The following is a 19,516-nucleotide window of genomic DNA, read 5'->3' on the forward strand; positions in this document are numbered from 1 at the left end:
TCATTATAATGAAGCCTCCATCAAAAACCCAAGACAAACTGGGAGAGAGCAAGGGAAAGGGTGACATTGTCAAAAAAAGAAATGTAATCTTTACCTGCCTTACGTAACCATAACTTTTCTTTTCTTTTTCTTTTTCTTTTTTTCTGGTCCTGGGGCCTGAACTCTGTGCCTAGGAGCTGTCCCTCAGCTCTTCAGCTCAAGGCTAGCACCCTACCACTTGAGCCACAGAGCCACTTCCAGCTTTTTCTGCTTATGTGGTCCTGAGGAATGAAACCCAGGACTTGATGCATGCAAGGCAAGCCCTCTACCACTGAGCCAACTTCCCAGCCCACCATAACCCTTCTTTACTAACCTTCTTAATAATTAAAAAAAAAGACACTGGGGAGGTTTGGATGGCTCCCTGGTTGATGAACATGTTGAGTGCTGGGAGGATCTAAAAGCTGTGGCCTCTTCCTCCATATCAAACCCTGAATGATGTTTTCCACTGGGCTATGCCCAAGTTAAATTTTTATTACAAACAGTCTGGAAAGGAAAGCTGAATGTGTTCCTGAGCATTGTACACCAGTCTGGAAGCTATGCCAACTTAAGGGAGAAAGTTGGGACATATGTCCCATAGTCAAGTCCCACAGAGGTGTGGGTAAGGGAACCTAGCTCTTGGGACTGATGTGATGTGAGGAGTCTAGCAGACTGAGCCTTCCTCCCTCTGGAGGCTAATGATCATTGTGGGTGCTCAGTGTCATAATTGCAATGAATTGCATTGCAGGACCTTCAGCTGGTATCATAACTGGCTGGTGTCAGGAGGGAAAAAATAATTTTAGTGTCAGCATAGTTAATGTACCACAGCACAGTTAATTTCAGGGTGTTTTCTATCTATCATGGTGACATCATACTCTACTTGTTAAAATGCTGTTCTCTAATCAAATAAAATGGACATGCCAAGTAAGCCTGAAGAAATTAGACAAATTTTGAGGTTACTCTTTAATCTCAAATATGTATAAACATGGCCAACATCTGCTTGGTTCATAAAGTACCTTTAAGATGGCTGCTGTTTTGGAGGAAGTCATACCACTGGTTTCCTTCCGTGTTAGGGGGTGACACAAGGCCATCATCTTCATCTTTCAAATACTAAAAATAGTTTAAATTTTTTTCAGTTAAGCAATGATTCAGGCTCTAATATGTATTTAACATTATTCTAGTTACTAAGTTATCTTGTTGTACTGCCAGGTTCTCTGAAGGTACATTATTTTTCTAAGTGAGGTGACAAATTCTAGACAACATGAAAATGACTTAAATGGTCAGAGTATAGTAAATGTAGAAACCAGAGTTTACATTTTGTGGTTCATTTTCAAGATATATTTTAACCTTACCTATCAGGGCTATATTTTAGTTTTACAAGTACCAACTGACAGTATGCTCCACAAGGGCAGTTCTCACAGTGTAGCCCCATCCCTGAGAGTGCTCAGCATGCTTCCATTGACTACAAGGTTAATGCCAGCTTTAGTGCCAAGGTGTCACTTGCCCTTTCACGGTGTCAACATTTGCACTGAAGGTGTGGAAGAAAGAACAGCCAGTACCTGCACCCCTCACCTAGTAGACCAAATTCTTGTGTTCTTTGTCACATATTCAGTTTCATTTATCCTGATAGAACTATTAAATTGTTAATTCTCAAGTCTTGATGGCAGATCTTTTAACGTTTTTTGAGTCAGAGTTAGGAGGCACACGGGTGATTTTACAACACATCAAAGCATGCAAAGTTGTCTTGAAGAAAAACTGAAACTGTCTTGTTTCAGTTGTAAAGGCAGACATTTTATAAAAAATGACATTCCAAGGGGGAGGATGGGAAGGGATGGGAAGGGGAAACTAAGGAGGAGGCTACAATGCTTGATAAGAAACGTACTCATTATCTTGCCCATGTAATTGTAACCCCTCTGTACAGTATTTTCACAATAATAAATAAATAAATATTTTAAAAATGACATTCCATTTTTACTTAGAAACAAAAGACTAGGGGACAAACTGGTTCTTCATACTTAGATGTTTGTGAGGTATTTTTTAATTTTAAAATTTTTATTTATTTTATTAAATAGATGTACAAGGAGTTGCCATGGTTCAGCTTATGGACAAATATGTCTTGGTCAATGTTACCCCTTTGAACATGCATACTCATCCATCCCTCTACCCCCTCAAACTCTTACTTTTGGCAGGTATTTTTTTGAAAATAAAGTGACTTTGAACAAAACAACCTAAAATATTTATTGCAAATAACATTTCAGCTAAACTTGGTTCTAAAGGCCTGTAATTCCAGCACTTAGAAGAGGATGAGGCAGGAATATCACAAGTTTAAGGCCTATAGAGCAAGACCCTGTCTCAAAAAAAAAAAGCAACTTTTAAGCAAAACTCAAAATGTTGGCACCTGCATCTGTTACTGAGTGCCTGACAGCTTCACAGTAACTAAAGACTGATTAGAGTAGACTGAAGTCACATATTTATAATGTATAATGGAAGGCGTCAGTACTTAAAAAGATCTGTAAAAGCCACAGAACCAATATTTCTAAAAAGACCAAGTTATGATGCTATGAAAACAAGCATGAGTAAAAGTGCCTTTCAAAGTGCAAGGAAGATGGAGAGATTTTTAATGAAACTGAGTATGAAGTGTCTACTAAACACAATTTTAGATTCCACATTAAAAACTTCCAAGAGACCAACACTTGGAAGGATTTTGTATAATATTAAAGAATATCCTCAGTTAAAGGACAAAACTAGTTCAGTACTTTCTCCTTTCCAAGGACACACACCTGCTTGAAGTTAGATTTTCCTTATATACATTAAGCAAATTAGCATATTAAAACAGAATAAACACATAGGTAGACATTAAAATTAGCTGTCTTCTATTAAGCTGTACATCAAAGACAGCTGAGAAAATAAACAACAATGCCAGTTATACTGGCATTGTATTATTTTCCATAAAATTTAGATAATATGAATTAACAGTACAAAGTCTTAAAATTCGTTCTTAAAAATCAAACCAAGTTCAATAGAAAGCCCATACCTGACCAACTTTTTCAACATTAAAGTATTTTCTTTTTCGATTAGAAAAGTCTGGAGCCTAGAAAGAACAAACATAGTTTATTTCTAAAAGCTCAAAATATTAAGAAAATAATCTTAAAATTAACAAACTCAATATGTATTTTATAAAACAGCTATCCATTGCATTTAGTTTTTTGCAGATTGTAAGATACATACAGACAGAAGTCTACTTATAGACTTTATGTTTAGTCTTTTTAAAATTAGTCTTTTTATAAAAGTAATTGCTCATTACTTTTTAACCATGAACCATCTTTGCTGTGATTATTTTCAAAGTGACTTAATTGTAAAAATAGCTATTTCTTTCCTCATTGAAATGTTCAGTAAGAAATTCAGTAACAAATGTGATATCTTTCTGAGTTATCTATTAACAAAAAGGGGCAAAAAGAAAACAAATCACGGTAAAAAGAAAGCTTCCCAATAATTTGCCTGAATCCACAGTTTGGGCCTGGGTGCAGGTGAGTGGGCTGTGGAGAGCAAGGAGGAGGCTGGCTGTTCTCTAAGCTCGCTTTCAGGGAATGCTTCTTTCCACATCCTCACAGAAAGAAACTGCTCATTTCCAGGCTTCAACTTAGGTACAACATTTAAGTACTTATATTTCAAGGAAAATAAAAATGCATTTAAGACTTAAGGCATAAGATATAGAACCAACCCAAATGCCCCTTAGTAGATGGAGTGGATCAAGAAAATGTGGTATATATACACAATGGAATTCTATGCCTCCATCAGAAAGAATGACATTTCCCCATTTGTTAGGAAATGGAAAGGTTTGGAAAAAATTATATTAAGTGAAGGAAGCCAGGCCCAAAGAAACATAGGTCCCATGGTTTCCCTTGTTTTCAATACTTAGTATATGTCTGAGTCAAGCCAAAAAGGTCAGATAAGTTGATGTTAGGGAAATGAACCCTAAGATATGTATTCAAATGTTTTTTTTTCTTTCATGCGATTGTTCCTATCACATTTATAAGATTATTTCTTTGTTCATTTGTATGTCCCCCCCCCCACGGAATAACCCCTGCTATCACTGTATTTGATGTTGTTATAATTTGTGGAGGGGAAGGGAAAAAAACAAATCATTTAAGTAGGGATACAGGTGGACCCATTGCTACAATGAGATGTACAAGGGCTGGGAAAGTGGCTCAGTGGTAGAGCGCTTGCCTTGCATGCATGAGGCCCTGGGTTCGATTCCTCAGCACCACATAAGCAAAAAAAAAAGCTGGAAGTGGCGCTGTGGCTCAAGTGGTAGAGCGCTAGCCGTGAGCTGAAGAGCTGAGTGACAGCGCCCAGGCCCAGAGTTCAGGCCCCACGACTGGACTTAAAAAAATGAGATGTACAAGTCATATGTCGAAAACGAACTTTACAACTTTGGTGGGGGGGGGAGGAGGGTTAAGTGGGGGAGCGGGGATGGGAAGGGGAAACAAAGGAGGAGGCTACAATGCTTGATAAGAAGTGTACTCATTATCTTGCCCATGTAATTGTAACCCCCTCTGTACAATATTTTCACAATAATAAAAAGACTTAAGGCAGTTAAAGAGTATAAGGATGCTATGTTGTAAGAATTATACAACCTCATTCAAACATGAAAATTGTAAATTCAAATATCCGTAACAGTATTCCGCGAGATGAAAATATTATGCAACCACTCAAATTTATTTAGATAACAAGACCAACGTCCTGTTATCTAACTCTGTAAGAGTACCAAAACCATGAGCAAGGCTGAGCTCAATCAGGACAATAGGTAAGGAAATTACACAGGTGTCCCCTGTTATCTGAGAGATTGGTTCTAAGACCCCCACAGATAACACAATCCTCAGGTGCTCAAGATCTTTATATAAGAAAACACATCCTCCTGTACACTTTAAATCCCATTTAGAGTGCTTGTAACACCTAATACGATGTAAATAACTATTGTTGTATTGTGTAAGGAATAGTAAAGAGAAAAACAAGTACATATGTTTGGAACAGATGCATTATTTTCAGAATATTTTTCATTGGTGGTTGGTTGAATCTACTGAGATGGAACCTGCTGACACACAGGGCTGGCCATAAGTACTTCTGTGCATACCTTATTCAGCTCAGGAAGCACATGGTCTTCGGTCATTCTCAACATGGCTGGAAATACAAAGTTAAAAATTATCTTGAAATGTAATTTTTATTACAGATATACCTCAAAGACCAAATGAGGTTTACTGAACTAAATTTTCCATTTGAACAGTTTCTTTTTACTACAAAAAACTTTCTCTTTGAACAATTTAGTATGAACTAAAATCTGACTTAATCAGGATCTAAAATATATTCAGGATTGTTGGTCCTCACCCCAAACAAAACCTTATTGATTATGCTGCTGGGGACAGAGCAGTAAAAATGCCTTCATGGAAATTACATTTTACAAAAAAAAAGACAACAAAGTTATAACCTTGTGTCAGTGACAAAGCCAGGGTGACAACAGTGTCACATTCTGGAGATAAGAACTGAGCCGTTACTCACTGCTCTTCTACTGCTGATGCTTAGTTAGAGCACGCAATAATTATAAGTAAAACTAAACCACTAATCCCATCAGAGAAAGGATTTCTAAAGTCCTACTTTTAATATTGCAATTTATTCTAATTAAAACTCAGATCTGCAACAAGCTAGCCTGAAAAAACTCCAGTTCCCTATTCCAACTATCAATCATATAGTTGAAAAAAAGGAAACAAACAAAAATATCCAACCAAGAATTCAAGTAACTTAAGATCACATTCAGGTTTTAAACAAAAGTAACTATAGTAGAGTGATAAGCATAAAGTCTGCTTTTGTAATATTAGAACTGAACATTTGGACACTTTGCAGTATTAGCATATCAAAAGGAATTTATCTTGTATTTCACTCTAAATTTTAACAAATATGAGACATAAAACTAAATGTTGCATATGTTGGAGAGAAATGTTTGTTTCATTATTTAAAGAATATACTTCACAAAAATAGCAGTATAAATGGGCCTAAAAAAATGCAAGTACCTCAGAGTGGTGATCAAACCATCTCATGTGAAGTCAACAGGTATTTGTTAATTAAACTGCCTACCCAATGGCAAAGACGTAGTGGCATTACAAAGAAAGTCCTAAAGAAGTCTGTGTACCACTTAGCAAGGGCACCACTGCCCATGAAAATGTAATAGCAAGATCCCAGTTCTGTGCTGTCAGTGATCATCTGTGAGTCCTAGGAACTTCAAAGAGGCTAGCCTGACTACATAACTAAATGTGTAATTTTAGATGATTTCCATCAATTCAACAGCCACAGGCTAGTTAGTGGTTACCACCATGGACCACACAGCTCTAGAGACTGAAGAACAGAGTGTAAAATGTAACACAAGCTACTGAAGGGCTTTTTGAAAATCTTATACCCGTGCCCAATATATAGCAAGGGCTCAAACATTAAATTTTAACCTAAGGAAATGCAGTTGTCCCTCGCTGTATTGTAGCTTCATTGCATCCCAGGGTTAAAAAACAAAACGAAACAAACCAGAAATAGTGATCCCTCACCTATCAGGTAGTTACTTTCCAGAGCAATAAATGAACCACAATAGAGCATGGGATTTTCACTTATCACGGGGTTGTCTGGAACTTAACTCCCAAGATAGGTAAGGGATCACTGTACTAGTGAGTGTAAGGGGCACAGGTGTTACAAATTAGCTTTAATACTTCTATGGGGGAATCATGGAGTAGGTGAAATAGGACTGCCATAGATGGACAACAGTTGAAGCTGGGTGAAAGAAGGAAACAAGGAGGCTCATTATACTATTTTATAAGTATTTGAAATTTTAACAGACTAATTCAAATCTAAGATGTATTTCCACAGTTTTCAAAAGTGTTAAAACAACAATGTTAAAGTTAACTTACCCACAGAAAGCCACTGGAAAAATGCCTTGAAATTCTTTATACTAATGTCTATAACTCTGAAAAGATAAACAAATCAGAAAAAAAAAGTCATGTGCAGTTCATGTAGTACTGTTCAACTGTCACAGAGTAAAATAAACCTTACTGTTCTTCTTTGTCTTGTCAGGATTTAAGCCCTTAGAAGAGCAGATTTTACAAGCCAAACATTATTACATTCCTAAAATTAAGGCAATCAAAAACAAAACACATCTCGATTCTTTCAAAAATTAAGCAAATAAATGATACTATCTGGTTGTAACTGTGTTTCCAAAAAACTGAATCTTTCCCAGCATTCTGTGACATATGAATTCTTTTCCTAACTCTGCAAGTAAGTGAGGAAAAAATTTTCCCACATTTTTTGTTAAAAAATTACTAATCAGTAAAAAAAAAAAAAAAAAACTGACTCCAAGAGGAAGTTACTACTATAAACTTATGTTATGTCACAATGTCTGATACCACTGGACATCATTTTATGAAACTAATCTTTTAGTCCAACAAATAAATGAGGTCTCAAAAATTGAACTCTCTTGGATTTGACACAAATGAAAAAACGTTAAGTATTATAAATCAAACTCATTTTCATTTTGGTGAACTTTCTGAATACAGAGATGAGTTCAATTTTTATAAACTCTTTAAGTTTACTTCTATGTGATAATTACAGTAAGCAAATAATACCTGTACTGATTTTCCTTGAGGTCCTAAGACCTGAACCGGGAGCCTGTGCATACTAGACAACAGTGTGCCAGTGAGCTACATTCCCAGCAGTACAAGTATTTTTTTTTATGTTTCATAATATCACTGAGAGGTGGATCAGTATCAATCACCCTACTAGGAAATCAAAGATTGCAGCACTCCTATGTTATCAAGTAAGGTAACTAACATTCTCTTGCAGCACCAGTGAAAAACAAAGTTTTCTGTGTTCTACCTAACTAATACCTTCACCCCTACCTAACACAACCAGACCACACTAAAGCCCTCCCCCACTGCTCTGTTCCTCCATCTGTAACCCTTCGTAGTGACATTTTTTCTACTTAAGAGGATCAAGAAGTTAAATACTTTCTATTCATCGTGAGAGGTAATCCTAGAAAACTTAGTATATCATATTTGCTCTCAGCAAATGTAAATTCCAAAAATATTCCAAAACACAGGAAAAGCAATGTCATTTCTCCTCTCACTTTGTCTTCTGAGCAAGTGCTGGGGTTTTCACTTTCTAGAGCCCAATCATAATGACAGTGAACAGGAGGAAGCATATGTATTATAAACTTAGAAAAATAAAGAGTAAAGAACAACTTAAAACTAGTTTCAGAAGTACTGAATACTGGTGAGTGACAAAGTTCTCCAGGAGAAGCCAAGTGCAGAAAGCTCAAAGAGCCAACAGCCAGGAATGACAAGAGAGTCTGAGAAGCTTGGTGCTGTGGCGGTTCACGCCTCATCCTAGACACTCAGGTGGCTGAGATCTGAGGCCTGCAGTTCAAAGACAGCCCACACAGGAAAATCCAGGAGATTCATAAACTCCAACTAATCACCAAAAGCCAGAAATGGAGCAAATGGTAGAATGCTAGCCTTGAGAAAAAAAGCTCAGGGACAGCACTCAGGAATTGAGTTTAAGTTCTGAGACTGGCACCAAAAAAAAAAAAGAAAGAAAGAAAAGAAAAGAAAAACAGCTCAACAGAAAGAGAAAGTAAAATGTATTCCTAAACTGTATCTTACTGTACTGGACATACTAGCCAAATATAAATAGATTAAAAACTGAATCAAAGTTAAATTTCATAGACTTGAAACTCTTTGTATGATTAAATAAACTTACAATCCTTTTGCCTTAGCATACCAAGCACTGGGATTACAGGTATGTGTGTAAGGTTCTTATTAATTTCAAATGTAAATATTCACAATCAATAGCATCTAAAAGGAAATAAAAAATATAAAGAAATAGTCCTTGTTAAATAAGTAAACTATACCTAATATATTCTGTTGAGAAATTAAATCACTACCTTCAATTCCCATAGCATCCAGTCCAAGGGGTTTGTATTTTTGCTTCCATGAAGCCATTCCTTTCAGTTCACTCAAATAATACAATAAAGACTCTGAGCCACTAGCACAACAGGAGACATAGTATCATTACTTAGTCACAGGAGACATAGTATCATTACTTAGTCAGGGTGGTAGGCAGTGGTAGACAGTTCCAATTTTTCAGAAATAAAAATTTAAGGTAACTATTTAATTTTCTTGCCATTAAAAAAATTGTATCTCTAGTTCTATAAACATAAGCACAATCATCTGGCTATCATCTACTGAAATGAATATACATGACAATACGATTAAATTTTATATGAACAAATTGTGTTTCACAGTCCTGGCACTATCTGAGGGGAGGCGCAATGCTAGGGATGAAGCTAGGGCCTTGCATAAGCTAGCAAGTGCTCAACCACTAAGCTACCCCTTAGCCCCAATCTTGGCACTTTAAAGAGAGCCAGTAGGCAATCTTGTTCACCCATATCTATCCGATACTAAACAAATAGTTTTTGAGATCCAACTTTGTGTCAGACATTGTGCTAGATGCTAGGGACAGAAAGCTGACAAGAATCAGGTCCTTGTGACCACAGAAATTACAGCATAACAGGGGAGACAGGTCTCAACCACACAATCATACAGTGTAATCTTCCCAATGGCCATAAATACCTTGAGGGGAATGCATAGGACAAGGGTATAAGTGTAATATGAGTTAATATGGGGACTGGTGAAAAAATATGGGGACTGATCAAAAAGAAGGGAACAGGAGCATCTGTGAGAGGTATTCTATTGGATTTACTGAGGAATACACATTCTACAGGGATGAGGATATAGCTCACTAGTAGAATCCTTGCCCAGCATATACAAGACCCTGGTTTTGACCCAGAGCATTGCAAGAAAAGGAAAAAGAAGAGTAAAAAGACCAGACATTTGTGGAACAAAGTATAGAAAGACCAGTGCAGAAGGCATTACATAACGGGCTGTATACAAATTTAAACTGAACATTCAGCATCCGCTTGTAAAACTGTCACTCAAGCAGCTACGGATAGGAACAACACGAGACCTGGAACACTAAAAGGAATTGTGGCTCTGCCATGTACTATCTTTGGGCCATCCATATAACTAATTCAGTTTCATCCTGGTAAAATGAGACTCAGAACAAAATTCTAGGGTGTTGAATGAAAAATACACAATATGTTTTACAAGATAAAATATACAACATACTCAATTTTCTCTGTGGAACAAAAAAAGGAATATATGCCCTATTTCAAAATATACCTTATAGTATAGTGGGGGGATCCAGATGGGAGACTTGCTTGGTGAAAAGATAGTGAAAAATTATTTCATGAAGCAGAAATAATCTTTACCCTTGAGTGTGCCAAGATTCCCCTTCAAATGCCAATGCAAAAATTTCAGCTAGGCACTATTCACAATCAATAGCCAAGATATAGAAACAACCCAGATGCAGAGAAATGGATGGAACTAAAATGAATCAGTGTGAGTGAGGTAAGACAAGAGCAGAAAGACAAATAGCACATGTTCTTCCTGATATGAGGATGTTAAAATCCAAAACGCAAGGAAATACGACAAAGTAAACAGGACTCAAGAAACAAAGGACATCTACTTAATCTGCCATATAATTTCTAAATGACTCCATGTTCTTGACCTCATATGGGGTATATATGTGCACACATCTAAGGGAAGCTAGGAGGAGGGCATGGAATCAGAGGGAAACAGGTGAAAAAATACAACAGAGGAACCCATCAGCTACACTGGGCATTGATGAAAATGAACTAAAGAACTCAAGGGAGGGAGGGATGAGAGGGAAAGAGGGAACAGCTAACACTAAGCAAAAGGAAAGAAATATATTTATCACCCAAAGCAGAAGAAATATTGTCAAAGCTCATAGAATTCACAAACTTTATAGACCAAGATAATGACAATTTGCCTTGCAAAGGTTAAAATGTGTTTGTGATTTTAACAAAATATCACTATCCTACAGTACTATGAAATTTGTGACATTTATATAATCACTTAATCTCACTAAAAATTATTATTAAAAAATTTTCAGGGTAGTGGCACTGTAGCTCAAGTGGTAGAAAACTCTCCTTGAGCTGAAGAGCTGAGGGACAGTGCCCAGGCCCAAAGTTCAAGCCCCATGACTGACAAAAAAAAAAAAAATTCAGCTAGGAAAGATTCCAGAAGAAAATGCCAGACAATAAAGGTAAATTTTCAGAAAGACCAAAGCAATGTCCATCATCTTTATACCTCTGCAAATGACTTATAACCAACTTCTGAATACTGGAATATGATGACTTTAACAGCACCTTTACAGTTAGCTGGTTCACCAAAAGGGGCTGAAGTTCAGCACTACAATGTAAAAGGATGTTTTAGTCATTTCTCCATCTAAAATCTGTACACATTGCTTAAAATCATAGATTTCAAAGAAAAAAACAAGATTTTGGAACAAAGTAAAACTACTCCCAACAAAAATAAAACTTTCTTAAAAAAATACAACTTTCTTTTGTATACAAAAAGAAACAAAAAAATAACCCTAACACACTTAAGTACACATGAGGATACACTGCATATTAAAAAGGACTTGGCTTAGTAAGGCAAAGGGCAATGCTCACTAAGCCATATTGTACCAATGTAAGCATTTAGGAAAAGGATGGCAGAGGTTTCCACAAAGCACCATGGAAATCACATCTGAAACACGGGAGGGAATAAATGAAAACCATAAAAAATAATTCCAGAAGTAAATACAGATTAACCTTTTCATGCGCTTAAGATGGGGAAAGTTCTAAGATACCAAAAAGAAAAAGTTTAGTTTGGCAACATAAAAACTAAAATTTCTGTACAAAATGATCACATTAACCCAAAAGGGTGTATCAAAAAACCTGGAGATCTATACTCCTAATACTCTTTTTATACCAGAATTTTCTATTTCATTTGGACAAATGAATTATTCATTTTTATTTACTTTTAAAATCAATTGATTTAAAAAGGGGAGAGAGAGGTGAAACAGGGCATCAGTGGCTCATGCCTATAATCCTAGCTACTCAGGAGGTTGATATCTAAGGATTGTGATTCAAAGACAGCCCAGACAGGGCTGGGCTCAGTGGTAGAGTGCTTGCCTTGCATGCATGAGGCCCTGGGTTGGATTCCTCAGCATTACATAAGCAGAAAAGGCCTGAAGTGTCGCTGTGGCTCAAGTGGTAGAGTGCTAGCCTTGAGCTGAAGAGCTCAGGGACAGAGCCTAGGCCCAGAGTTCAGGCTCCAGTACAGAAAAAAAAAGACAGCCCAAACAGAGAAGTCTCTGTGAGAGTCTTATTTCCAGTTAACCACTCAAAAAACTGGAAGCAGGGATGTGGCTCAAAGTGGTAGAGCGAAAAGATCTTAAGGACAGCACATAGGCCCTGAGTTCAAGCCCTACAACCAATCGGGGGAGAAGGGAGGAAAAGGAAGAGTTTATTACCTTGCCTTCCCCCACAACAGCAAGTGCATAAATTCATCCTGTACTGATGTGGTTATGTTCTTTTCCTAGATAAAATAAAAAGAAATATGTGGTACATGTTTTGCAGCTTATAAAGTACATCTACTCACTGTTCTTTCCTCTGTCTTCTCTCAAGCCCTTATATACAGGAAATATCTGAGGTTCAGTGACTGGAGACAACCAGTCAGCTGTTTCAATAGCTTCCTCATTCCCAAAGCACACCCACTGCATTAAGTTGTTCCAATGGTGGAAGAGTCAGCTATGGATCTGATATGGTTTGTCCCCCAACGGTTCATGTATTATGATGCTGCTGAGGTAGTGGAATCTTTAAGAGGTAAGGCATACTGGGAGGTGGTTAGGTCACTGAGGGTGCTGCTATGTGAAGAAAATGTAGTTCTCATAGGAACCTGGTTAGATCCTGCAGAGTGAGTTATTCTAAAAGAGCAAGACCACCCTTCTCCACTTTCTGGTTCCTGCGTCACAAAGTGATCCCTCTGCCAAGATGCCATCTCCCAGAGGAAGAAAATAACAGAGCCACACAATCTGGGACTTCTAGTCTACAAAACTGGAAGATACATAAACCTCTTTTCTGTATACATTACCCAAGTTCAGGTACTTTGTTATAGTAACAAAACCTAATATAGACTCCTTTTTGCAAATATTTTCTGTGAAAATAGTCATTAGGCCAAGCTGTCTGAAGAAATTATGGTCTTAATATTTCATAAATTAAACTGACCTTTCTCATATAGCATATAAAGCAAATAGACTTTTAAACTCTTTCCACAGGAAATATCAGTTACATTACCTGCACAAACTTAGTGAGACGAGAATCCATCTGCATCAGTATTTCTTCCCATACTTCACACATACATGTCAGTGACAAATTTATATACTATTAGCAAAAAGAAAAAAATATTTTAAACCCACATTCTACCTAATATGTGCTATTTAAGGTCACAAAAAATCCAGAACTTACTTTCAACCACCCTAATTAACTTAGTTAAGCCAAAGGAAAAGAGAAGACCATAGCTAACCTTTGGTAACTTCTTTTTTTTTTTTTTCCAATTGTGGGGCTTGAACTTGTGGTCTGGGGACTGTCCCTGAGCTCTTTTGCTCAAGGCTAGCTCCTTACCACCTTGAACCACAGTGCTACCTCCTATTTTCTGGTGGTTAAATGGAGCTAAAAGTCTCATAGACTTTACTGCCTGGGCTGGCCTTGAACCATGATCCTAAGATCTGAGCCTCTTAAGTAGCTAGGATTACAGGTGTAAGCCACCAGGGTCTAACTGTTTGGTAACAACTATTTTTACCAAAGAATCAATGATTCTTAGAACTTTAGAAAGGAACTTTTTTTATACTTAAATTTTATTGTAAAGGTAATATACAGAGGGGTTACAGTTACATAAGAAAGGTAATGAGTACATTTCTTTTTTGCACAGTGTTACCCCTTCCTTCATTTCAAAAGAACATTTCTATACCTAGTAAAACAAACATCTTTTACATTTTATTATTTAAGCTGTGTTTTATTACACTGTCAAAATGTTAATTTGTTCAACTATTAAACTGTCAGAGGACCCTTAAAAGATTTCGACACCTAGTTACATTTGCCATCAAGTAAATTAATGGCTGTGGTAGAACAATAATGAAAAAAATGGCCTGAATTCTTTACAGTTCTTCTATCCTGACTTATTCTCCTCACCTTGCACCTGGCTGCCCTATAACTTGCTCTAACTGAACATAGCAGAAAAAACACTGCTGAGGCCAGGGCTTTCAAGTTGTTTATACATCTTGACTTGCACTTTTTTTTGAGGGGACGGAGAGGGAGACAGGATCTTGTTATATAGCCCAAGCTTGCTATATAACTCAAGTTGATATTATAATACTCTTGCCTGAGCCTCCCAATTGCTGGATTATAGAAGTGTCCCACCAACCACAGTTCAACTTACACTCTTATTTATTTAATTTTTTGCTAGTCCTGAGCTTGAACTTGGCCTGGGCAACTGTCCCTGAGCTTCTTTTGTTCAAGACTATCACTCTGCCACTTAAGCCACTGCTCCAGTTCTAGCCTTTTTTGTGTACATGGTACTGAGGAATCGAACCCAGGGTTTCATGCATGTGAGGCAAGCATTCTACCACTGAGACACATTCCCATCCCTCAATGTGTACTCTTGAAACCTTTGCTGCCACTACCCTAGAAACAGCACAGGACTAGCTGGCTAGAAGATGAGGGATGCAGGGCAGAGGCAAAGCCACTTCAGCCAGGGACACATATCAGCTTGCATGATCAAGCTGGGTGATATGAGCCATACCAGGTACAGATCACCACAACTTTCTGGCTGAGTTTAGTCCAAACTGCTAACCTACAAAATTATCTACTAATTTGGGGTATCTTTGTTATGATCAAAACCTAAAATCATAAAAAGACTATTTTATTTGCAATAAAGTATAAGTAACATTAACAGGAACATTTAAAAGATTGACTATTTTTTCCCTTTCATTTGGAGGTGATAGGATTGGATGAGTAGATTAATTAAATTACTTTTTCTGGCTTTAATAAATATTGTAAGATTAGCAGAATAGACATCCAACTGACGTCAGTTTTAAAAAATAAAATTACAAATGTTACAGTAGATACTACTAGAAAGCAAGTGATGAATAAATACCTGCAACAGAGCTGAAATGTGAATAAACTTCCTGGCCATCTGAGTTACTTCATGTAAGAAGGAGTAGAGCAGATTGGTTTCAAGCTGAAAAACAAGAATAAATTGAGTCATAATCAGATGTATTTACTTTTTTAAAGATAAATTGTTCCTGTAAAACACACACACACACACACACACATACACACACATGTGCATGCGCACACGTGTGCATCCTCTAACTTAAAGAGGAGCAAAGATGTAACTAAGTATCAGGAAGACCAAATCATAATTCTGTCCCCTTTGAAACATAACCAAGTTGGAGGCATCAGAACCAAGGGAAGGCATCAAAAGGCATTAAAATACTACTGGTAAAAACAAAGAAAATATCCCTTACCAGTTGTATCGCACAGAAGTTGTCATTAAAAAAAAATCTATTACTAGCTGGGAATGTTGCTTAGTTGTAGAGTGCTTGCTTAGCATGCATGAAGCCCTAGATTTGATTCCTCAGTACCACATAAACAGAAAAAGCCAAAAATGGCACTGTAGCTCAAGTAGTAGAATGTCAGCCTTGAGCAAAAGAAGCTCAGGGACAGTGCCCAAGCCCTGAGTTCAAGCCCCAGGACAAAAAAAAAAAAAAAAAAAAAAAACAAAAAAAAAAACTTTTACAAATTTCACAGAAAAAAAAGAGCTGCTCTATTATAGCACAAATACAGCCTGGTGATCACAGTTGCTCAGCCTTAAGACACAAATGTGTACTACCATTGTTGTGAATTCTATGTCTAGGGTGCTCTGGAACACTGAACAGCATGCTATTGAAGACACTAAGCAGTCCTCACATCTTCTATCCTTTTGTTCTACTTTGTTTGAAAATTCACACATACTTAGGATAAACATATAGGATTTTCAGAGGAAACACTGGGGAAGTTTTCTTGGCAAAGCAAAGGTACAATCTAAATAACAGGAGCCCAAACAGTTTCCTAATCTTATTATGTATGCTACACACAATAAAAGAGCCCTCACCAATACTTAAATGTTTTACACAAAAAGCATGTTTAGAGCCTAATGGTGCACACCTGTAATCCCAACACTTGGGAGGCTAAAGCAGGAGAACCTGAAGTTCTAGGCCAGTCTGGATTACAAAGCAAGCCTTCCTCTCATTAGAAGGAGAAAAAAGGCACAGAACCTGAATGCAGACTGCCTAGTATCACTTTCCAATTATGAGCTTTTGTATGTGTCCAGTACTTTCTTCAGGTATAATAACAGTGCCTATCCATATGTTGTTGTGTTTAAGGCACTAAGGGTTTGGCATATAATAAATGATGAATATCAGCCCTTATTATTACTAATAACTGAGTCCCAAGAAAATGCTCAAAACCAAGTAATTCTGTTATAGGAACCAATTTGTAGATCATCAAAACATTGTTTTTATGTGGAAAATAATAGTACTACAACAGCATTCAATATGTACAATTTAGAAACTCCACGGAGATGTTTTATTTTGCTGCCCATTAGAATACAGTGAGATATAGATACAAACCCACAGAGGTGGGGACCCAGCTCAGTGGTGGACAGCATGCTCGTACGTCCTGTCAACTCTCAGCACCAACCACCCTAAAAAACAACTGAAAAACTAAAACATATTCTTAATCTCTACAATTACATAGCTGAAAGTATGAAACCTTTGAAGCATCACCAGTGGAAACCTCTGCGACCACTGATAATGATTTCAAATCACTTGATAGACACAATGCAAGACAAGTGCCAGCAATCTGCAAAATAATCACACACCCTCATACATGTGGTATCACTGCTAGGGTGCACTTTGTAATACTGGAAGCAACAATTTATACACAACTTTAGAAAGCTGTGACACACACTTCTGGTTTCAGCTATACTCATGTAGCAGGTAAAGGTAGGTAAAGCAGGTAAAGGGCTCCTCCTAGTCACAAAGACCTATAAACATTAAAACTTCTGATCCCAATCCCATCAACAGTTGCACATCAAAGGTTGATGAACAAATTCCCTGAAGGCTATGATATTTTCTACACCTTGGGGAATTGTGAGAGCGAGATGAAAAAGGCTCTGGAGAAGACTGATTTAGCAGTAGTAGGAGACTCAGTACTCAACAAAGAGTGGCTTCCGATAGCTTTCATTAGGCTCCAGTTAAATCACAGTCAAGTGGATCAGATCAATCTTTTCATTAAAGGAAAAAGCATGAGTAATTCCACCAAAAGTTTCTCATCTCTATAGTAATATCATTATTTTAGCTTAAAAAATCCTCTAATTATTTAAAAACAAATTGAAACTGAAAAAATAAAAATAAAACTTACTATGTTATTCTTATTCCATAAGTAAACTAGCCACTATATTTTAAGAGAAATAATACAGGAAACCTAAAAGAAAAACTCACTCCTGTGACTCGAGCAATTTTGAACATCCCATAAGCATAAAGCTCAATAAATCCAGAGCTTCCTCCAAGGACAAGAATATTTAATCTAATAAAAAAATGTAACAAGCAGAGAACCAGTGAACAACACAGATGATTGTGGGTGTTTTTTATATTTGTGGATTTTATTTCTACACTATCTTTAAAAAATAATTAGCATGAACTTATAGTACAAAAGTGTTACACTGTGATATTTACAACATGAATATAATACACTTTGATCAAATTTACTCCTAATCTATATTACTCTTTCTTAACTATCCTTCCTCCCTATCTATTCCTTCCTAAGTTTCTGTAGGGCTTCATGCTGGTATTGTCATACATATATATTCACCTTCCCTCACCATCTCTTTTTCCTTTCTCCCTCCTGCTGGTTCCTCTTCTCTCTTTTAGATGACTGTGGTTTTTTTAGCCAAAATATCAATTGTTACTGCTTTAATCTAATCTGAGTGCTAAAATTCCTCTGTGGGGAAAACTGATACACTAAGCAAACACAGCAACTCTCAATATTCAATCACAGCAGGCCATTTCTTTTGTTTCCAAAGAACAATATATATTTCTTATAGCTAACATTAAGCATTTATAGTAACATAACATACTAATAATTGTATTCACATACAGCCAATAACAAAACAGTTTTATTATGGATATGACACAATGAAGAACTTGGATAATTAAAATTGAAATTTTAAAAATTCTAGTACTATCCCCTTTTACTTATTAAAAACAAGTATACTGCATTACTGCTAACACACGAAACAAAGAACGAGCACACAGTAAAAACAGCAAGACGGTGACATCTATTATTTGAAGACACAGCGTGTCTACAATGAGATAACATAACAAAAGATTTGCTCCTGAAAATTTGGAAATGTTCCTCCAATATGAAAAGTGACTTATTTAAATTAGATTTACCTGACATCTCCCAAGCGTTTAATAATTTCATCAGAATTCTCCTCACTACAATATAAAAATAAATTGAGTCATCTTTCAACCATGTTCTTTCAACTAAAAAAAAACATTATTTTATTTGAAAACAACAAAAAAGTATATTTTACCTAAATATTTTTGAGGTGCTGCTATAATGAGAGAAAGGAGAGACAAAGGTAAAATGATACTCATGAGAGAAGTATGTACCAATATTTAAAGCAGATTAACCTGCAAGATTAAGTCCAAAGAAATACAACTCTGATACTTACTTTTTTGGTAATGTGGGCAGCTTGGGTAAGAGAATGTTTGACTCATCTTCAGCATTATAGAACGATATTAGAACACTAAAAGGAAGGGAAACAGGCATTACACAAACAGTAATAAGTTACTTCTCTTTCTATTAAAAATATATTTTTTAAAGACTCATTCCATAACTTTAAGAAGTAAAGATATACAAGACACCCTGGCTCATGGCTCATGCCTATAATCCTAGCTACTCAGGAGGCTGAAACATGAGTGTCACCGTTCAAAGCAAGCCGGGGCAGGAAACTCAGTGAGACTCTTATCTCCAATAAACCACCAGAAAATGAGAAGTGGTGCTGTGGCTCAAGTGGTAGAGGGCTATCCTTGAGCTAAAGAGCTCAGGAACAGAGCCCAGGCCCAGAGTTGAAGCCCCACAACCAACAACAACAAAAAGTAAAGATATGGCACAGATAGTTTACCTGTCTAATAATCACAAATAAGAAATGATAAAAGCAGAAATTTCTTTTGTTTGTAAAAACAAATGGACCTACTGTTATTCAACAGTTTTCTTGGGCTGGGAAGGTGGCTCAGTGGTAGAGCGCTTGCCTTGCATACATGAGGCCCTGTGTTCGCTTCCTCAGCACCACATAAGCAGAAAAAAAAAGGTCAGAAGTGGCGCAGTGGCTGGAGTGGTAGAGCACTTGCCTTGAGCTGAAGAGCTGAGGGACAGTGCCCAGGCCCAGAGTTCAGGCCC

The 19,516-nt window shown here is 36.9% G+C and overlaps 1 pseudogene; it reads right to left on the bottom strand.

The window, feature by feature from the left end:
* Nucleotides 1-1,031: 1,031 nt before the first annotated feature.
* On the bottom strand, nucleotides 1,032-18,886 carry LOC138841596 (anaphase-promoting complex subunit 4-like; annotated as a pseudogene).
* Between the last annotated feature and the right edge of the window lie 630 nt (nucleotides 18,887-19,516).

This window comes from Dipodomys merriami, unplaced genomic scaffold, assembly GCF_024711535.1.
Source record: "Dipodomys merriami isolate MVZ:Mamm:240054 unplaced genomic scaffold, mDipMer1.0.p SCAF_3222, whole genome shotgun sequence".
Taxonomy (NCBI): Eukaryota; Metazoa; Chordata; class Mammalia; order Rodentia; family Heteromyidae; genus Dipodomys; species Dipodomys merriami.